Source organism: Mustela lutreola, chromosome 3 (assembly GCF_030435805.1).
Source record: "Mustela lutreola isolate mMusLut2 chromosome 3, mMusLut2.pri, whole genome shotgun sequence".
In the NCBI taxonomy this organism is placed as follows: Eukaryota; Metazoa; Chordata; class Mammalia; order Carnivora; family Mustelidae; genus Mustela; species Mustela lutreola.
In genome coordinates this window covers 65,435,743-65,458,927 of record NC_081292.1, presented here as the reverse complement: position 1 = coordinate 65,458,927, position 23,185 = coordinate 65,435,743, and the positions used below count along the sequence as shown (strand labels likewise).

The following is a 23,185-nucleotide window of genomic DNA, read 5'->3' as shown; positions in this document are numbered from 1 at the left end:
ATCTTATATTCTATAGAACATCTTCTGGAAAGAGTTGAGTTTATGCATTTGAAATCTTCTTATTAATGTCTATGTTTTAGGTAACTCCACAAAGTGGTGAAGTGGACTTTCTGAATTTATTAGCCCCAACAGCTTAGAATTCATTTCTTCTGCTCTACCTTTCTGAATGAAAGAAGTGCTGTTTTCACCATATACACAGTGTTCACTGCTGAAATATACCCCTGAAATGTATACTCTGTTCTCTTTCTCAGTGCCAGCAATCTGAAGGTCTACCCTACCCTCTTTCCTTAGCCAGCTAACTTCTGCTCATCATTAAAGACCATTCAGTCACCAGGTAGCTGCATAGTATTCCATTGTGTATATATATCACATCTTCTTTATCCCCTGGGCATAAAAATATATGTTTATAAAAAATTAAAAATTAAAAAAAAATTTAAAGACCATTCAGTCATCACTTCTTTTGGGTTCTGTAGGATGTCTCAACTTCTCTACTTCCCACCAGCCCTAAACTCTCTCCTCCCCCAGGATTGATCAAGTGTCCCTTATCCACACTTATCTCCACCATTAAGCAAATAAAGGTAAATAAATACTTCTTTATTACTTGCTTGGTGCTTAGAACTTGAAGGTAATTCAACAAATGCTTGGGAATAAATTTCCAACTAATATACTTGCTCTTGAAGGGCAAGTAATATTTTACTCATATTTCTTATTCTAGCACCATGCAAGAAGTTAGTAGCTATCCAATAAATATATTAGCTTCAAAAATACTTTTTGTGTATATTCCATTCATATCCAGCTCCTCACATCTGCACAAGAGTCAAAATATTAACTTTCTGGATAAATTAATTTATATATAATAGAAAAGGGTTGGGATAGGGAAAGGTGAGTCTTCTAGTATAGACAAAATATGAGATGTTCATCCTCCTGACACTGTTCCACTTTTGCTAATTAGTTCAAAAGAAATTTTTGTTATGAAGTAGGCGAGGAGGAAGGAGACCATTTTTCTAGCCACTGTCCTCTGCTTTAGATCTGGATTAGGCTTATGCTAAAACTATAATAACCAAGAAGGCCAACCTGTGTGCCAAAGAGCCTCTAAAGTTAAACAGTGTGGGGTTCTATGTGCTGTAAGCATTTCCAGCACTCTGGACAGCTGCACTTTTCTTCCACATTTTCAAAGTAGAATTTGTACTATGTCCTGCCTGTGCAGAAGACAACCTGGGGGACTGCAGGCAAATTAATTCACAAAGAGCACTAAAATTTGCTACGCATGGCAATTTCATTGTTTCATCGCTCATGTGAATTTGAAGTGTCCATTTGAGAAACACAATTATAATTAACCTTAAAACAGGACTCTAAGGGCTCCCAGATCTGAGTCAAGGAAAACCATATAGCACTGAGGTTGAGAGAACAATAACACAGCATAAGCTCAGTCACTCATCAGCTGTGTGATCTGCAATAAGATCCTCAGCTTCACTAAGCATTTATTTCCCAGTCTGAAAAATGGTCATTTATGGCTAAAATTAATTGGAATGGCATAGAAGTTTTCAGACACTTATTATTATAGAACCATCTCCCCTCTCCCATAATTTGAGCAGTAGAGGATGGAGGTATGCAAATTGTTGCTTTCTCTCCATGGAGCTCAAATTAAGGTATCAAGCAACCTATGGAATTCAGAACCATTGTATCTAAAAGAACTGCCAAACTTAAGTTTAAAGAACTGACAGGAGCCTATGGGGATACAAAACACCAGCTAGCCCTAACTGCAAGTTGATCATTTACCACTGGCTGGGTGAAACGTCAGACAAAGGAGTATTTTTCCCAGGGTACTTCTCCCTTCACTTGTTCTTCCTTTCTTTTGCATGTTTATGGGACAGGCCAGATGGTTCTATAGAAATAAATGCAATAAAAATATTTAATAGGGAAGCATTTACTGCTTATTTTCTGAGTTACTTTTAAGTGTTGAATTAGTTCCATTTGCATTTGTCTTAGAGAACACTGGCCATCACTTCCCTTTTTTTTAAATTTTTTTAAAATATTATTTATTTATTTATTTGACAGAGAGAGATGACAAGCAGGCAGAGAGGCAAGCAGAGAGAGGGGAGGAAGCAGGCTCCCTGCTGAGCAGAGAGCCAATGTGGGGCTGATCCCAGGACCCTGGGATCATGACCTGAGCCGAAGGCAGCAGCTTAACCCACTGAGCCACCCAGGCACCCCTGGCCATCACTTCCTTGAGCTTGTTTTATAACAATAGTATTAACATCAACGAATTACAATTTACTATTGTCTAAAGACTTCTATACCATTCTAATTAATTTTAGCCACAAATTACCATTTTTCAGACTGGGAAATACATGCTTAGTGAAGCTGAGGACCTTATTGCAAATCACACAGCTGGTGAGTGACTGAGCTTATGCTGTGTGATTGATCTCTCAACCTCAGTCCTATATGGTTTTCCTCAACTCAAATCTGGAGGCCGCTAGAGTCCTGTTTTAAGGTTAATTATAACTGATGATGAGTAACAGTGGTTTTCTCACTTTTGAGTTTTAAGAAGCTTTTATTCTTAAAAGAGTGGGGAGGTGGGGTGAAGACCCAAATGGTTTTTTGTTTATGTGGGTTATAATGATTGGTATTTACACTATTAGAAATTAAAACTTATAGGGTGATGCTTCTGTGGTCTTTTCTTTTCCAGTTTAAAACTAATATTTGACTTTTAAAGAGTTCATAGTGTCTACAGTATAAATATTCAATTCCCTTTTCTTTAAATTCTTAATGATTGATCTCAAAATAATGCCACAATTTAACTAGGATTACAATGCTATAACAAAATGTTCTGTTGCATAAGACAAAAATTATTCACATTTATAAAGCAGAAAGTAAGATAACTTTCATCATATTTTCATTTTTCATTTACAGTTTTACCCAGTTCCTTCAGAGTAGATTCTTCTAGAAGTCTGAGAACTCACCATGTTCATTTCAATATCTTCAGCATGAGTCAGGGGAATAAGTCTTCTATTTTTTCTTTTAGTCAACAATCCATGGTGCTCCATGTCCATATTATTCAGCATATATTAGGGTGGTCCAGGTGCTGGATTTGGTGCCATTATCTCAGAGAGGGAACAGAGAAGGGTCTTCATTTATTCCTTCTCTAATATTCTTCTGTATGTAGAAAGGAGTTTTTAGGGCAACTGGTTAAGTGTCCAACTCTTGGTTTCAGGCTCAGGTCCTCATCTCAGGGTCATGAGACTGAGCCCTGTGTCAGGTCCTGCATTCTTCATGGAGTCTGCTTAAAACTCTCTCTCCCTCTCCCTCTGCCCTTCCTCGCTGCTCTGTCTCTCTCTCTCTCTTTCTCTCAAATAAGTAGATAAATCTTTACCAAAAAAATGTTTCTGACCTATATCATTTTCCTCCTCTCTGAAGAACTTCTCTTAACATTTCTTGCTTGGCAGAACTACTGGCAACAAATTCCCTTAATTTTTGTTTGTCTCAGAAAATTTTTATTTCTTGTATACTTTAGAAGGATAATTTTGCTGGAAATAGATTTTTAGGTTGGTGGTTTTTCATGCTTGCTTGCATGGTTTCTGAAGAGAAGTCTGATGTAATTCTTATTCTTGTCCCTCTGTATGTAGGCATTCCTCCTCACCCCCAGCTTCATTCAAGATTTTCTCTTTGTCTTTGATTTTCTGAAGTTTAAATAAAATATGCCTAAATGTAGATTTTTTAAATATTTGCCTATTTAGTGTTATCCAGGTTTCCTGGATCTATGGATTGGTGTATGTCATTTATTTTGGAAAATTCTCAACCATTACTTTAAGTATTTTTTTCTTTCCTTTCCTTCTTCTCTTTTTGGTATTCTCATTACACATTTGTTCTACATTTTTAAATTGTCCCACAATTCATGAATACCCTGTTATGTTTCTTTCACTATTTTTTTCACTTTGCTTTTTAATTTGGGAAATTTCTATTGATGTATCTTTGAGTTCACTGATTCTTTCTTTGGCTATGTCCAGTCCAATTATGAGCCCCTCAAGTTTATTCTGCATTTCTGTAACAGTGTTTCTGATTTCTGCTGTTTTCTTTGGATTCTTTTTCAGAGTGTTTATCTCTCCACTTTTACTTACATATATTTGCATGTTGTCCACTTTTCCCCATGAAGCCCTTATTTTATTAATTATAACTATTTTAAATTTCTAGTTTGATAATTCCAAAATCTCTGCCATATCTGAGTCTGATTCTAATGGCTCTATCTGTTTAGGCTGCTTTGTTTTGTTTTTAGCATGTCTTTTAAATTTTTGTTGAAACCTGGACACAATGTTCTCAGTAAAAGGATCTATGTAAATAAGCCGTGAGCAGAAGGTTTTATGTTTACCTGGCTAGGAGTTGAGCTGTATTTGCTATTTGCTCTAGCTGTAAGTGTTAAAGGTCAAAATTTCATCAGTGTCACTTTTTTTTTTTTTAAATCCGTCAGTCTTTGTGTTTTCCTTGAAATTTCTTAAAATAGGACTAAGGCTTATAGTCTTCTCTTTGTAATCTTTTGTGCAGGAGCATTATTGAGATGGTGGTAAGGAGTGGGGTGAGAAGTGTTTTATAGTTTCATGATTAGGTCTCTAAGCACAATACGCTGTAGTTCCATCCATGGCCTCAATCTTGTAGTGATCCTATGCCACTGGGCTTTGACCTTCGCAAGTGCTTCTCAGCCACTTCCCGTCTCTGCTTAGGTGAAACAAGGGGACTAGAGGAAACTGGAGTTCAATAATTCTCTTCCCCCAATACTCTCAAGTCTCTGGTAAAACCCAAAGTGGTTGGGTTCTGGTGAAATAGTTTTCTTTGAGGGTAGGCTTGTGTTCAGAAGTACAAAATGCTCTCGGCATATTTCAGAATATTTCAGAAAGGCTAATTCTCCTTTCCCCAAAGGAAGCTCCCTGATCCTCATTCAGAGCTCCTGATGGGATTCATAGAGATAACTCATGGAAGTGTTGGGCCCCTAAGACTCCCAGTCCTTATTTTCAACTCTTCATCATTGTGCATATTGATCTTCCAGGAATTTGTTGATTATAATTTAATTTTTCCTACCTTGGTTGACTCCAGCAGCCAGCTTCTCCAGGGCTTTTGTTCCCAGTAAGCTGTGATTCTCTATATTCACCTGTCCCCAACTTGGGAGGCATTGGTCAACCTTGTGACACAACTCTTGGATGAATCTAAGAAAAAGTCATTGGTGTTCTATTTATTCAGCTTTATTCTTCTTGGAAGTGATGACTCTCAAGTTGGAAAACAGAAGTCTCATTTAGTTTTCAAGGTATTTTTTCCTCTAAGACAAATAAGAACACACACATTCTTGAATATGTGTACTTTTGAAGTACCTATGCCTGGTTTTCCATTACCAAAAGAGTAGAATAACTGAATACTAAGGTATTAAAATTTTCTTTAAAGTTTAATTCCAATGCAATTAATACACAGTGTTATATTCATTTTAGGTGTATACTTAGTGATTTGACAATTCCATATATTATTCAGTGCTCATCAAAATAGGTGTACTTTTCATGCCCATCACTTATTTCACCCATCCCAACAGCCAATTATCCTATGGCAACCATCTATTTATTCTCTATAGAAGAAAGATTAAAGATTTTGTTTATTTGACAGAGAGCACAAGATAGGGAAGCAGCAGGCAGAGGCAGAAGGGAGAGGGAGAAGCAGGCTCCCTGCCAAGCAAGGAGAACAATGTAGGGATCATGACCTGAGTCAAAGGCAGACATTTAACCAACTGAGCCACCCAGGTGCCCAAGAGTGTGTATATGTATGTATGTATGTATATATATATATATATATATATATATATATATATATATGTGTGTGTGTGTCTTTTTCCCCCTTTGTTCATTTATATTGTTTTTTAAATTATCATGTACCAGTGAAATCATATGGTATTTATTTCTTTTTGGCTGACTTATTTTACTTAGCATTATATACTCTAGATCCATCTATGTTGTTACAAATGGCAATATTTTATTCTTTTTTTTTAATCCCTGAATAATATACAATTGTATGTTATACCATGCCTTCTTTATTCATTCATCTACCAAGGCACACTTCCATAATTTTGCTATTATAAATAATGCTCTAATAAACATAGGTGTGTATAGATCCTTTCAAGTTAGGGTTTTCATATTCTTTGGATAAATACCAGAAATGGAATTATAGATCAAAGGTAGTTCTATTTTTAATTTTATAAGGAACCTTCATACTGTCCTCTATAGTGGCTATACGAGTTTACATTCCTCCTAAGAGTAGATGAGAGTACTTTTCTCTCAATATTCTTGCCAATACCATTTCTTATTTTTTGACATTAGGCATTCTGGCAGGTGAGAGGTGTAATTGTGATTTTGATTTGCATTTCCCTGATGATGAATAATGCTGAGCATCTTATCATGACTGTTAGCCCTTTGGATGTCATCTTTAGAGAAATGACTGTTCCTGTCTTCTGCCCATTTTAAGTTGGATTATTTGGTGTTGAGTTGTGTAGTTCTTTGTATATTTTGGATACTAAGCCTTTATCAGATATGTCATTTGCAAATATCTTTACCTATTCAGTAGGTTATCTTTCAGTTGTATTGTTTCCTTTGTTGTGTAGCAGTTTTTTTTTTTTTATTTTTTTGATGTAGTCCCAATATTTTATTTTGCTTTTGCTTCCCTTGCCTCAGGAGACATATCTAGAAAAAAAGTTACAATGGCCAATATCAGAGAAATTATTGCCTCTGTTCTCTTCTAGGGTTTTTATGGTTTCAGATCTCACAAATAGTTCTTTACTCCATTTTGAGTTTATTTTTGTGATGGTGTAAGAAAGTGGTCCAGTTTCATTCTTTTGCATGTAGTTGTCCAGTTTTCCAAAAACCATTTGTTGAAGAGGCTATCTTTTTCCATTGCATATTGTTGCCTCCTTTGTCATAAATTAATTTACCATATAATTATAGGTTTACTTCTAGGCTTTCCATTCTGTTCTATTGATCCTCTCTGTTTTTGTGCCAGTACCATACTATTTTGATGACTACAGCTTTGTAATATAGCTTGAAACTGAAATTGTGTCACCTCCAGCTTTGTTTTATTTATTTATTTTTTTCATGATTGCTTTGATTATTTTGGGTCTGTAGGAATTTCAAACAAATTTTAGGTTTGTTTGTTCTAGTTCTGTGAAAAATGCCATTGGCATTGTGATAGGAATTGCATTAAATCTCTAGATTGCTTTGGGTTGTATGGACATTTTAACAATATTTGTTCTTCCAATCCATAAGCATGGAATGACTTTTATTTGTTTCTGTTTTCTTTAATTTCTTTCATTGTTGTTTTATAATTCTCAGTACAGGTCTTTGAACTCCTTGGTTAAGTTTATTCCTAGGTATTTTATTATTTTGGGGCAATTGTAAGTAGGATCTTTTTTTAGTTTCTCTTTCAATTCATCACCAGTGTATAGAAATGCAGTGGATATCTGTATATTGATTTTTTTTTTATCCTGCAACTTTACTGAGTTTATTTATCTGTTCTAGTAGGATTTTTGTGACATCTTTAGGGTTTCTATATATAGTATCATGTCCTCTGTTAAACGGTAGAAGTTCTATTTCTTCCTCACCAATTATACACCTCTTTTTTTTTTTTTTTTTGTCTGATTGCTTGTGTATAACTTCCAGTACTATGCTGAATGAGTGGTAAGAATGCACATACTTCTGTTGTTCCTGACTTTAGAGGGAATTTTTTTTGTTTTTCACAAATAGTATGGTACTGGCACATTGAGTATGAGGTAAGTGATGTGTTTTTCATTTGTAGACTTTTTTGAGATATGTTTCCTCTAAACCTACAAGCTTGCTATCATAATTGGATGTATTTTTTCAAATTTTTTTCTGCATCTATTCAATCGATCATATGATTTGTGTTCTTTCTCTTCCATTTTGATCTTCACTCTCTCTCTTTCTCATCTCTCTGTGTCTCTGTCTCTCCCTCTTTTTTTTCTTTCTTTTTTCTTTCTTTATTTTTGTGATGAATCTGGCTAAAGTTTTATCAATTTTGTTGAACTTTTCAAAAAACCATCTCCTGGTTTCATTGATCTGTGCTATTGTTTTGTTTGTTTTCAGTTTCTATTTTGTTTATTTCTGGTCTAACCTTGACAGTTTCCTTTCTTCTACTTGTTTTCAATTTTGTTCCTCTTTTTCTAGATTGTAAGATTGGGTTGTTTATTTGAGATTTTTCTTGCTTCTTGAGGTATGCCTGTATTGCTATAAACTTCCATCTCAGAACATCTTTTGCTGCATCCTAAAGATTTTGGACCACTGTGTTTTCATTTTCTTTGTCTCCCTGTAATTTTTATTTCCTCTTTGATTTCTTGGTTGATTCATTCATTGCTTCATAGCATGTTATTTTACCTTGATATGTCTGTGCTCTTTCTAGATTTTTTTTCTTGTGGTTGATTTCTAGTTTCATAGCATTATGGTCAGGAAATATGCATGGTATAACTGATATTTTTGAATTTTTTGAGACTTATTTTGTGGACTAATATGTGATATATTCTGGAGAATATTATATGTGCACTTGAAAAGAATGTGTATTCTGCTGTTTTAGCATGAAATGTTCTGAGTGTATCTGTAAAATCCACTGGTCCAATGTGTGATTCAGTTCCCTGTTTCCATGTTGAATTTCTGTTTGGATGACCTCTCCAGTGATGTAAGTGAGGTGTTAAATCCCTCTTCTATAATCATTTTATTATCAATTACTACCTTTATGTTTGTTATTAATCATATTATGCATTTGTTTATTCTTGTGTTGAGTGCATAAATATTTACATTTGCTATACCTTCTTGTTGGGTTTTCTTCTATATTATCAAGTAGGGCCCTATTTTGTCTCTTATTATCTTCTTTGTTTTATTTTTTTAATTTTTTAAAAAGATTTTATTTATTTACTTGACAGGGATTACAAGTAGGCAGGGAGGCAGGCAGAGAGAGAGGAGGAAGCAGGCTCCCTGTGGAGCAGAGAATTCGATGCAGGGCTCAATCCCAGGACCCTGGGATCATAACCTGAGCCGAAGGCAGAGGCTTTAACCCACTGAGCCACCCAGGTGCCCCATCATCTTTGTTTTAAAGTCTGTTTCGTTCAATATAAGATTCTCTACTGCAGCTTTCTTTTCAAACTTATTTGTATGATGAGTATTTGCCCATCTTTTACTTTCAATTTGTGTGTATCTTTAGGTATATGAAATGAGTCTCTTGTAGGCAGCATGTAGGTTTTTATTTTTGTTTTATCCATTCCATCACCCTATGTCTTTTGATTGATGCATTTAGTTTATTGATATTCAACATAATTATTTGAAGGTATGTACTTACTGCCATTTTGTTGCTTGGTTCATGGTTCTTTTTATAGATCTTCTTTATTCCTTTCTTCCTTGTTCACTTCTCTCACAATAATTTACCTCTCTTTAGTGATTTACTTGGATTGTTCTCTCCTTACTTTTTGTATAAATATTACTGTTCTTTGATTTTGCATTACCAAGAGGTTTGTATATAACATCTGCATACAACAGTCTATATTAAGTTGATGTTTGCTTAAGTTTGAACCCATTTTTGTCTCATCTCCCTGTCATGTTTTAGGTATTTAATGCCATACTTTACATCCTTTTCTTTTGTGAGTCCTTTGATTGATTTTTACAAATATGCTTACTTTTACTGCTTTTGTGCATCCTGCTTTTCTTAACTTACGACCTTTCCTTTCCACTAGAAGAGTTATCTTCAACATTTCTTGTTGGATTGTCTTAGTGTCATGAACTCATTTAATTTTTATATGGGAAATTCTTTATTTCTCCTTCTATTCTGAATGATAGCTCTGCTGGATACACTATTTTAAGTTGCAAGGTGTGTTTTTTTCTTTTTTCAGCATTTTGAATATATCATGCCACTCATATCTGGCTTGCAAATTTTCTGCTGAAAAATCAAGCTTGCAGGGGCACCTGGGTGGCTCAGTCATTAAGCATATGCCTTCAGCTAAGGTCATGATCTGAGAGTCCTGGGATAGAACCCTGCATCCAGTTCCCTGCTCAGCAAGGAGCCTGCGTCTCTCTCTCCTCCCCACTCCTGCTCCCTCTCATTATCTGTATCTCTCTCAAATAAATAAATAAACTCTTTAAAAATAATCAGGCTGACAACCTAACAGGGTTTTCATTGTATGGTACTGTTTTCTCTTGTTTCTTTAAAATATTCTCCCTTTACTACTACCTTTTAGCAGTTTTAATTACTGTGTGTCTTGGTGTGGACCTCTTTTGGTTGATTTTATTGAGCCATCTCTATGCCGTCTCAGTCTGCATTTCTATTTCCTTCCCCATATTCAGGAAGTTTTCAGCTATTATTTCCTCAAATAAATTTTCTGCCTCCTTTTCTCTCTTCTTCTTCTGGGATCTCTATAATGTCAATGTCATTATGCTTTATGGTGTCACTGGTTTCCCTAAGTCTATTCTCACTTTGCCTAATTTCTTTCTTTCTTTTTTTTTTTTTTTTTTTCCACCTGTGCAGTTTGCTTATTTTCCACCGCTCTGAGGCCATTAATCCATTCTTCTGCTTCCTCTAGTCTGGTATTTATCCTATCTAGTGTACTTTGAACTCCATTTATTGTGTTCTTCATTTCTGATTGGTTCTTCTTTATCTGTTTGTGAGGGTCTCACTGACGTCCTCCACTCTTTTCTCAAACCCAGTGTCTTCATGATCATTACTTTAAATTCTCTATCAGGCCTATTACTCATCCCTATTTCATTTAGCTCTCTCGCTGTGATTTTGTCCTCTTCTTTGATATTTTTTCTGTCTCCTCATTTTGTCTAACTATCTATGTATGTTTCCAGATATTAAGAAAGTTAGCTATGTCTCCTTCTCTTGAAAGTAGTGTCCTTATGAAGAAGAGGTCCTGTGGTGCTCTGCAGTGTCCTTTCCCTTGTTCACCAGAACCTGGCATTTCAGGCGTGTTTCCTGTGTGTTGCATGTACCCTGATGTTATGGCTGAGCCATTTTTCCTTTAGTCCAGTTGTCTGTAATGGCTCTCTTTGCTTGTTGTGGGCAGGTTTCAGTCCCTGTGGTGTTAGTAGACTAGTCTGGGGCCACCTTGGGCTGAAGTTGAGTCAGCCCAGTTGTTTGTCAGAGAAGTAATAGCACAAAATTGCAGAGTGTTTTCCCTTGAGAAGCTTTCATTGGTGAGTGGGGCTACATTCAGAACAGCTGTTTGCTACCAGCCTACTTCTGGGTTGGGTGGTCTTACTGTTGTGTGTAGTTATCTTTCACTCTCCCTTGGGCAGGACTCAGTAAGGAGTGGTGCTGGCTCTTGTCAAGGCTGCTTGCACATTGCCAGTTTTGTGAAACTGCTTTGGTTGGTGTCTGGCCAAGAGCGTATTGGAGGAGACAAATCTGCAGTGTGCACGGAAGAAGGATGCATGCTGATTTGCAAGGTCTTCACACTTGTCTTCTAGGGGAGGGTATCTGCAGTGCTGGGACAGAGGCCCACCTGGATGGAGGGAGTGGGGCACACTGTTAATCAAGTTAGGTAGTGAGGTGGCTGTGTGTTTATGCTGGGAGACATGGGGACTGAAATGGTGCCTGCCATTTCCTTTGTTCCTGCAGGATTTTGCCAGTGACCTAATCCCTCTACGACATGCTCTGAGATGAGTAAACAACTTTCTTACCCATATGCCTCACACGTTTTTCAAGCTGCAACTTCTATGCTATATCTTGTGGAACTATTTGTTCTGTTGTCTCTTTAAGGGTAGGGATTCTTCCCTATGGACCTCCCCCTCTCCCAGAGCCAAGCCCACTGATTTTTTAAAATCCCAGGTTAAAATCCCACTGATTATAAGTACTTACAAAATTTCGCCCCTCTGGTTTTCAAAGCCATATATTATGGTGATTTGTCTTGTCCTTTCAGGTTCCCCAGTGTGAGGGCATGTTTCTCTTTCCTCTCTTTACCCATGACATCCCTTCTAGCTGCAGATAATTCCAAGGGACTGTTTAGGAACTGTGTTTCTGTCCTTCCTATGCTCTTCCATGTGGCCGCTCTTCTACACTTAGTTTAGTGGGGTTTGTTTTGCCAGTCTTGGAGTCATTTTCTGGGCTATTTACATTGATGCAAGTGTTATTTAGTATTATCTATGGGTTTAGGTGTGCTTAGGGTCCTCCTACTCTTGTTATCTTCCCAGCTATCCCAGGGTATGCTAATTTTTAGATCTAGTATATGCCACCAAACTCAGTGTGCTTCCTCCTGTAGAAAATGAGTTGTTGTTCTGAATCCATGTGAACACTGAGGGGTTGTCAGTCTTTTCAATTTTAGCTGGCGTTGTATGTGTGGTGGTGCCTCATTATTGTGATTTTTGTTTGCTCTGATATATTTATTAATGAAGCTTCAACTCCCCTGGTTGACTTGAAATGGCTATTGTCTGAGGGCTTTAAGTTGTCTGAGGGCTTACTTTTCTGTGTCAATAAGCTGTAGAATCACATCATATTTTAATAATGATTGACATTATTTTTAAATATGAGGATATATTATTATAATAAAAGTGAATATGACTTAGAAAAATCTATCCTAGGGCACCTGGGTGGCTCAGTGGGTTAAAGCCTCTGCCTTCAGCTCAGGTCATGATCCTAGAGTCCTGGGATCGAGCCCCGCATCAGGCTCTCTGCTCAGCAGGGAGCTTGCTTCCTCCTCTCTCTCTGCCTGCCTCTCTGTCTACTTGTGATCTCTGTCTGTCAAATAAATAAATAAAATCTTTAAAAAAAAGAAAAATCTATCCTAGTTTTATAAATTCACTAGTATGACAAGATTTCCATTTTATTTCATAATAAATGTGTTATCCTGAATGGAATCCAACATTCTATCAAAACAGGCATAAAGCTGCCCAGACACTTAAGTATTCCTGTGAGTCAGTCAGTGTGCAAGATTGAAGTGTCTAGCTGGCAGTTGAACTTGTGTGGCTTCTAGGTGAATCTAACTGCTGCTTCATTTTCCAGGAGTACAGGGGTTCAGAAGTGTCCTTCTCTCAGTGAAACTAATCGTGGCCCAATATCTCAGGGTGCTCACATTTGCTCTTTGGGATTGCAATACCATCCAAACTGGGAGCATTTAAGGTGGAAGTGGAGGGCAAGGTATATCTACTAATTACATAGAGTAATAGCTGGTGGGCCAAGCATGGGGAGAGACTTTGGTTGAGGAAAGAGTGTACAAACTATATAAGAATACGAAGTGGAGTTGGGAGACAGCTCAAAGATGTACATCTGTGCTCCACTTTAAGTGAAGTGATATTAAATAGGAGCACTGTATGAGATTTGAATTTAGGGTTTAATATTCTTTTTGTTTGGGGAATGATGTGGTCCATATCTGTTAACCCTGATCTGAGTTTCAAAGTTCTGAGTAACAGTGTCTTCCTCCAGGAATCCAGACATTTTCAATTATAGGAAGTAGTGGTAAATATGGAGTAATATTAGACTTATTCTCCAGAAATCTCTTGCTTGATATTCCACTGCTGACAACATGTCTTTTCTGGTACTGAGATCAACAGCAGGAAGGAGCACTCCATGCATGAGCCTATACTTCTGGGGTTTTAATGGGCTTCAGGAAACTTCTTTGTGAGCAGTAATGAATCAGCTGGAAATAAGAGCTGGAATTAAGACAGATTCTTTACCATTGGCCTGGTGCTGAATGACTTGGATGGATACTTGCTGTGGCAATAATAAGTCTTTAGTGATGCAAACTGGTAACTGCTCAGGACCAAGGGGTCTGAGATTTATAATCATACATCACTGAGTTTTTGAAAGCTTAAAATCAAGCCAATAATTAAAAGATACTGACTCCTAATATTTGTTGAGAGATTTTTGGTTTTGTTTTACTTTCTTTTTAATCAGGGGAAATGATAGTAGGGGGAGAAGGAAAAGAAGGAAACCCTAATGAGCATCAGAGTCATTAATTATTGAAAATATCCTATGGGATTACTCTGACTTACAATTTTGGTTAAAATTGGAGTCAAATCATCACTTTTAAAGTTCAGATTTCTATTTTGGTTGCTTAAGGTTATTCATTAACACTTTAATTAGAAAACTGTGGTAGAGTACTCTGTATGATTTAGTTTTAAACCCTCATTCGATCATTTGCCCTATTCTTCATTCTAAAAAAAAGGGAAAATGGGTCTATTGAATATATATTATTTATGATCCATGAGAACAAGAACTATATCTTCCTTATTTATTGCTGATTTCAAAGCTTAGTACAGTGTCCAACACATACTTAGTTCTCAGTAAATATCAATTAAATGAATTTCTATCTTCCATATTACCTTGCTTCCTAAACCAAATACTAAGAGCTTCACATAACGGCAGCTCTGGTAAGTTTGACACCAGTTTTCCTTGTGGTGTGACATTTATTTTTAGGCACCAACTTACTTATTTAGATTGAAGTTAAAGAAAACAAATGAAATGACAAATGAAAATTACGTGTTGTGGTCCAGCAGTCTGCTAGCTGTCGCGGGCTCCACGCGGGGGGGTGGGGGGTGAATGGGTGGGGGGCGGACAGGCCGGGCACCCCCAAGGGGCAGAGGAGAGCTCTTTTTCCTCTGTCCTCTTTCCCCCCCACTACGCACTCCCGGGCACCCTCAAACCAGGTCGCGCTGCTTCCCTTTCCCTCTTGTCTCCTCCCCCGGCAAACTTTCGGTCCCTCCCCCACCGGTCACCCATTATTCTTCGTGGCCGCCCTGAGGGCTCCTCCGGACCTCCCTGCCTGCAATTTGGACCATTACAGGATCCAGAAACATGTCAACCACACTTCTGTCCGCCTTCTACGATATCGACTTCTTGTGCAAGACGGAGAAATCCCTGGCCAACCTCAATCTGAACATGCTGGACAAGAAGGCAGTGGGGACGCAGGTGGTCACCGCCCCTAGCTCGGGCTTCACGCTGTGCTTTCTCCAATGGCACTGGGCCAGCAACTTGCACGCGCTCGCCCACCCCGCGCCTAGCCCGGGCAGCTGCTCCCCCAAGTTCCGGGGCGCGGCTAACAGCAGCAGCTGTGGCAGCGGGGTGGAGGGCGGCCGGATCTCCTATGTCACACTCAAGGAGCCATCATGGGGCGGAGGCACGGCCCTGAAGAACTAGGAGAACAAATTTGGGGACCAATCGTTCAGCGAGAACGGCGAGTGCAGCCAGCACCTCTTGCACCTGCAGCAGCAGCAGCAGAAGGGGGGCGGAGGCTCCCAGATCAACTCCCACGCACTACAAGACTGAGCTCTGCTGGCCCTTCGAGGAAAGCGGCACGTGCAAGTATGGCGAGAAGTGCCAGTTCGCGCATTGCTTCTACGAGCTACGCAGCCTGACCCGGCACCCCAAGTACAAGACCGAGCTGTGCCCACCTTCCACACCATCAGCGTCTGCCCCTACGGGCCGCGCTGCCACTTCATCCACAATGCAGATGAGCGGCGGCCCGCACAGTCTGGGGGCGCCTCTGGGGACCTGCGCGCCTTAAGCGCGTGGGACGCGCTGCACCTGGGCTTCCCGCGGAAGCCTCGGCCCAAGCTGCATCACAGCCTAAGTTTCTCAGGCTTCCCATCGGGCCACCACCAGCCCCCGGGGGGGGCCGCGAGTCGCCGCTGCTGCTCGACAGCCCCACGTCACGCACGCCGCCGCCGCCACCTTCTTGCTCCTCAGCCTCGTCCTGCTCCTCTTCTGCTTGGTCCTGCTCCTCTGCCTCCACAGCCTCCACGCCCTCCTGCGCTGCGACATGCTGTGCCTCAGCGGTGGCTGTGGCCGCTGCGGCGCTGCTGTACCCAACAGGGGGCGCTGAGGATCTGCTAGCGCCCAGCGCCCCAAGCGCGGCTTCCTCTTTGGTCTTGTGCGCCAGCAACAACGCTTGGGAGAATAACTGCTGAATTTTTAGCTGTTTTGAATTGATTTGCACCAGTGCACCACAACTCAATATGAAAAAAACATTTAACTTATTTATTATTTTGTGAAAAGTATACATTGAAATTTTTGTTCATACTGTATTTATCAAATATGATGAAAAGCAATAGATATATATTCTTTTATTATATTAAATTATGACTGTCATTATTAATTGGCAAAATGTGGCGTGTATGTTCTTTTCACAATAATATATGCCTTTTGTAACTTCACTTGGTTATTTTATTGTAAATGAGTAAAAAAATCTTAATTTAAGAGATTGCATATAATATTTATTTCATTAATTTCTTTCCTTGTTTACATAAATTTGGAAAGATTGCATGATTTCTTTACAGAAATCTATCCTGATGCTGTGGAAGTAGTTTGAGGAATATCTTATGAGTTTTCTTAGAATGTATAATGGTTTTAGCCCATCCAACTTTAAAGAAAAAAAAAAAAAAAGTTGACCACATACTTTGCAAGCAGGCTTAAATGTGGCATGTTTTTTGTCATTCCAGCTTTTTAAATTAGCAAGAAGAAAAAATTTGTTTTTTGTTTATCCCACCAATTCTACTGTGACATACTCTGCATTTAAAGACATGTAGCAATAATGGGGTGGAAGAGTTAGTTTCACAGTGCCTTTGGCCAACTTCATGAAAGGAGAAGATATTTACCACTTTCTAATATAGATATAAAGTGAAGAGGCCACCTCTTAGTGCTAAGAATGGTATGTAGTACATGAATGTGCCTTGTTTTCACTACAGAAAATTCCAAAACTTGTACTTTTTATTATTTTTTATTTTTTTATTTTTGCGTGTGTAGGTAGGTGGGAATGCTTTCCTGGACAGCGAATGAATGAGCAGTAGCTTTAGTTTGTATGTAGGTATAGATGGGGCACTATGTATGTATGTACTCGGGACTGTTTTGACAGAAGTAGGTTTTTGAATGTAATAAGATAAGTCAACTTGAGTTGTAATCTATTTTGGGGAATCAGTTCACTACAAATTGTGACTGTAAACATTGTACTGTAAATGTTTTGTATTTTTCCTCCAATAAATTTTTTGGGAAAACAAAAAACAAACAAATAAAAAAAAAACAACAAAAAAAGAAAATAACGTGTTGTGGACCCATTTAGTCAGTGTTTTACTTATATCAGCCATTCTTAATTTTTTTAAAGATTATTTTTAGAGCAGTTTAAGGTTTAAAGCAAATATGAGAGAAAGGTACAGAGATTTCCCTTCTACCCTTGTCCTCCCCACATTATCAACATCCCCCCACCCAGATTAGTACATTGGTTATAACTGAGGACCCCAGATCATTACCACCCAAAGTCCACAGTTTATAATAGGGTTCACTCTTGGTGTATGTTCTGGGGGTTTGGACAAATGTATAATGATATGTATTTACCACTGTAGTATACAGCATTGTTTCACTACCCTAAAATCCTGGTAATTCACCTATTAATTGGTCCCCCAACCCCTGGCAACCACTGATCTTTTTTTACCATCTCCATAATTTTGCTTTATCCAGAATATCCTTACAATCATACAGTGTATAGTCTTTTCATATTGGCTTTTTTCATTTAGTAATATGCATTTAACTTTCCTCTGTGACTTTTTATAGCTTTATGGATCATTTCTTTTTAGTGCTGAACAATATTCCATGGTTTAGATGTATCATAGTTTATCCATTTACCCACTGAAGAACATCTTAGTTGCTTCTAAGTTTTGGTAATTATGAATAATGTTGCTATAAACATTTAAGTATGGGGTTGTGGGGGTATAAGTTTCCAAATGCTTTGAGTAAATATCAAGTAATGTAATGACTAGGTTGTGTGGTAAAGTATGTTCAGCTTGGAAAATAAGCAAACACACCAAATAGTCATTCAAAGTGAATCCACTGTTTTGTATTACCACCAGAATAAATGAGAATTCCTGTTGCTCCACAGCCTTACCAGCCTTTGCTGTTGTCAATGTTCCAGATTTTGGCCTTTCTAATAGGTGTATAGTGGTATCTTATTGTTATAATTCACATTTTCTGATGACATATGATGTGCAGCATTTTTTTTCATGTTTATTTGCCATTTATATCTTTTCTTTGGTGAGGTGTCTGTTAAAGTCATTGGTTTCTTTTCAGTCTCTCTCCCCCTCCCCGCTTTTTTTAAAAGATTTTATTTATTTATTTGACAGAGAGAGATCATAAGTAGGCAGAAAGGCAGGCAGAGAGAGAGAGGAGGAAGCAGGCTTCCTGCTGAGCAGAGATCCCAGGACCCTGGGATCATGACCCGATCCAAAGGCAGAGGCTTAACCTACTGAGCCACCCAGATGCCTTTTTTTTTGGTTATTATCCTCTTGAGTTTTAAAAAAGGGTTCTTTATATATTTTGAATAATAGCTCTTTATCAGGTATATCTTTTATAAATATTTTCTCTAAATCTATAGTTTCTTTTTTCATTCTTTCAAAAATATCTTTCATAGATAGACCAGAAATTAATTTTATTTCATCTTTCATTCCTTTCATCAGATTTTTTTTGTTTCTTCATGTAGATTTTGTACTTTTCATATATCTAAATATTTCATTTTTGATGACTCTAATGTAAATGTTACATTTTCAGTTTCAAATTTCACCTATTAATTGCTGTTGGTATATAGGGAAGCTGTTGACTTATGTACATCAATATTATATCTTAAAACCTTATAATAATCATTTATTAGTTCCAGAATATTTTTATGGATTCATTTGGATTTTTACATAGATAATAATGCCAAACAAGACTTTTTAATTTCTTCCTTCCCTCTCTATATACTTTTAATTTCCTTTCATTATTATACTGCATTAGCTAATACTTCTAGTGCAGTATTGAAAAAGAATGGTGAGAAGAGACACCCCCGCCTTATTCCTGATCTTAGTGGGAAAGCTTCTGGTTTCTCATCATTAAGTATAGTGTTAGCTGTAGAGTTTTTTTAATAGATATTCTTTATCAGGTTGAGGAAATTCCCCTCTATTCCTAGTTTACTGGGAGTTTTTATCATGAATGGGTATTGGATTTTGTCAAATACTTTTTTTCCGCATTTATTGATGTGATTTGATATGATCGTGTGATTTCATTTAGCCTGTTGCTGTGAAGTATTACATTAATTGATTTTCAGATGGTAAACCAATCTTGCATACCTGTAATAAATCCCATTTGGTCATGGTTTGTATTTGGTCATGGTTTGTATGTATCCAGCATGTGGTCTATCTCAATTAATGTTCCCTGTGAGCTTGAGAAGAATGGCCATCTGCTGTTAGATGAAATAGTCTATGGATGTCCATTATAGCCAGGTTATTAATAGCAATGTTGACTCCATTTGTGTCCTTACTGATTTTCTGCCTGCTAGATCTATCCATTTCTGATACAGGAGTGCTAAAGTCTCCAATTATAAATAATGTATTCATCTATTTCTCTTAGTACTTCTACAAGTTTTTGCCTCATAAATTTTGGCCTCATATATTTTGATGATCGTTTATTAAGTTCACACACACTAAGAACTGTTATGTTTCCTTGGAGACTGACTTCCCTTGCTTCCAAGTTTGTTCAGTCTAATATTAGTATTATAATCTTTATTAGCATTAAATATATTTCTCTATTAACTTACTTTTAATTTACATATGTCTTTATGTTTTAAAGTTGTTTTCTTATGGGCCGCCTGGGTGGCTCAGTGGTTGGGTATCTGCCTTCAGTTCAGGTCGTGGTCCTCAGGTCCTGGGATGGAGCCCCGCATAGGGCTCTCTGCTCAGCAGGAGACATGCTTCTCCCTCTCCCACTCCCCCGGCTTGTGTTCCCTCTCTTGCTGTGTCTCTCTCTGTCAAATAAATACATAAAATTTTAAAAAATAAACAAATAAATAAAATTGTTTTCTTACAGACTACATAGAGTTGGGTATTTAAATCCATTCCAACGATTTTTTAATTGTCATATTTAGATGATTGACATTCAAGGTGATTACTGACATAATCGGATTGATATTTATCATGTTACTATTTTCTATATGTCACCCCAATATTTTCTATTTTTGTCTTCCACTCTTTTCTGTCATGTTGTTTTTTTTGTTTTGTTCTGTTTTGTAGTTTTTTTTTTTATTAATTTTTTATTTTTTATAAACATATATTTTTATCCCCAGGGGTACAGGTCTGTGAATCACCAGTTTAACACAGTTCACAGCACTCACCAAAGCACATACCCTCCCCAATGTCCATAATACCACCCCCTTCTCCCAAACCCCCTCCCCCCAGCAACCCTCAGTTTGTTTTGTGAGATTAAGAGTCACTGATGGTTTGTCTCCCTACCAATCCCATCTTGTTTCATTGATTCTTCTCCTACCCACTTAAGCCCCCATGTTGCATCACCACTTCCTCATATCAGGGAGATCATATGATAGTTGTCTTTCTCTGCTTGACTTATTTCGCTAAGCATGATACGCTCTAGTTCCATCCATGTTGTCGCAAATGGCAAGATTTCATTTCTTTTGATGGCTGCATAGTATTCCATTGTGTATATATACCACATCTTCTGGATCCATTCATCTGTTGATGGACATCTAGGTTCTTTCCATAGTTTGGCTATTGTGGACATTGCTGCTATAAACATTCGGGTGCACGTGCCCCTTTAGATCACTACGTTTGTATCTTTAGGGTAAATACCCAATAGTGCAATTGCTGGGTCGTAACGCAGTTCTATTTTCAACATTTTGAGGAACCTCCATGCTGTTTTCCAGAGTGGCTGCACCAGCTTGCATTCCCACCAACAGTGTAGGAGGGTTCCCCTTTCTCCGCATCCTCGCCAGCATCTGTCATTTCCTGACTTGTTGATTTTAGCCATTCTGACTGGTGTGAGGTGATATCTCATTGTGGTTTTGATTTGTATTTCCCTGATGCCGAGTGATATGGAGCACTTTTTCATGTGTCTGTTGGCCATCTGGATGTCTTCTTTGCAGAACTGTCTGTTCATGTCCTCTGCCCATTTCTTGATTGGATTATTTGTTTTTTGGGTGTTGAGTTTGCTAAGTTCTTTATAGATTCTGGACACTAATCCTTTATCTGATATGTCGTTTGCAAATATCTTCTCCCATTCTGTCAGTTGTCTTTTGATTTTGTTAACTGTTTCCTTTGCTGTGCAAAAGCTTTTGATCTTGATGAAATCCCAATAGTTCATTTTTGCCCTTGCTTCCCTTGCCTTTGGCTTTGTTCCTAGGAAGATGTTGCTGCGGCTGAGGTCGAAGAGGTTGCTGCCTGCATTCTCCTCAAGGATTTTGATGGATTCCTTTCTCACATTGAGGTCCTTGATCCATTTTGAGTCTATTTTCGTGTGTGGTGTAAGGAAATGGTCCAATTTCATTTTTATGCATGTGGCTGGCCAATTTTCCCAGCACCATTTATTGAAAATGCTGTCTTTTTTCCATTGGACATTCTTTCCTGCTTTGTCAAAGATTAGTTGGCCATAGAGTTGAGGGTCTATTTCTGGGCTCTCTATTCTGTTCCATTGATCTATGTGTCTGTTTTTGTGCCAGTACCATGCTGTCTTGATGATGACAGCTTTGTAATAGAGCTTGAAGTCCTGAATTGTGATGCCACCAACGTTGGCTTTCTTTTTCAATATCCCTTTGGCTATTCGAGGTCTTTTCTGGTTCCATATAAATTTTAGAATTATTTGTTCCATTTCTTTGAAAAAGATGGATGGTACTTTGATAGGAATTGCATTAAATGTGTAGATTGCTTTAGGTAGCATAGACATTTTCACAATATTTATTCTTCCAATCCAGGAGCATGGAACATTTTTCCATTTCTTTGTGTCTTCCTCAATTTCTTTCATGAGTACTTTATAGTTTTCTGAGTATAGATTCTGTGTCTCTTTGGTTAGGTTTATTCCTAGGTATCTTATGGTTTTGGATGCAATTGTAAATGGGATTGACTCCTTAATTTCTCTTTCTTCTGTCTTGCTGATGGTGTAGAGAAATGCAACTGATTTCTGTGCATTGATTTTATATCCTGACACTTTACTGAATTCCTGTATAAGTTCTAGCAGTTTTGGAGTGGAGTCTTTTGGGTTTTCCACATATAGTATCATATCATCTGCGAAGAGTGATAATTTGACTTCTTCTTTGCCGATTTGGATGCCTTTAATTTCCTTTTGTTGTCTGATTGCTGAGGCTAGGACCTCTAGTACTATGTTGAATAGCAGTGGTGATAATGGACATCCCTGCCAAGTTCCTGACCTTAGAGGAAATCTTTCAGTTTTTCTCCATTGAGAATGATATTTGCGGTGGGTTTTTCATAGATGGCTTTGATGATATTGAGGTATGTGCCCTCTATCCCTACACTTTGAAGAGTTTTGATCAGGAAGGGATGCTGTACTTTGTCAAATGCTTTTTCAGCATCTATTGAGAGTATCTTGTTCTTTCTTTTATTGATGTGTTGTATCACATTGACTGATTTGCGGATGTTGAACCAACCTTGCAGCCCTGGAATAAATCCCACTTGGTCGTGGTGAATAATCTTTTTAATGTACTGTTGAATCCTATTGGCTAGTATTTTGTTGAGTATTTTCGCATCTGTGTTCATCAAGGATATTGGTCTATAGCTCTTTTTTTTGGTGGGATCCTTGTCTGGTTTTGGGATCAAGGTGATGCTGGCCTCATAAAATGAGTTTGGAAGTTTTCCTTCCATTGCTATTTTTTGGAACATTTTCAGGAGAATAGGAATTAGTTCTTCTTTAAATGTTTGGTAGAATTCCCCCGGGAAGCCGTCTGGCCCTGGGCTTTTGTTTGTTTGGAGATTTTTAATAACTGTTTCAATCTCCTTACTGGTTATGGGTCTGTCAGGCTTTCTATTTCTTCCTGGTTCAGTTATGGTAGTTTATATGTTTCTAGGAATGCATCCATTTCTTCCAGATTGTCAAATTTATTGGCGTAGAGTTGCTCATAGTATGTTCTTATAATAGTTTGTATTTCCTTGGTGTTAGTTGTGATCTCTCCTCTTTCATTCATGATTTTATTTATTTGGGTCCTTTTTCCTGTCTTTTTGATATGTCGGGCAAGGGGTTTATCAATTTTATTAATTCTTTCAAAGAACCAGCTCATAGTTTCGTTGATTTGTTCTATTGTTTTTTTGGTTTCTATTTCATTGATTTCTTCTCTGATCTTTATGCTTTCTCTTCTCCTGCTGGGCTTAGGGTTTCTTTCTGGTTCTTTCTCCAGCTCCTTTAGGTGTAGTGTTAG

At 37.8% G+C, this 23,185-nt stretch overlaps 1 pseudogene; it reads left to right on the top strand.

Annotated features, from left to right (window-relative positions):
- The first annotated feature begins 14,591 nt into the window (after nt 1–14,591).
- Nucleotides 14,592–15,932, top strand: LOC131826739 (mRNA decay activator protein ZFP36L2-like; annotated as a pseudogene).
- The last annotated feature ends 7,253 nt before the right edge of the window (nt 15,933–23,185 follow it).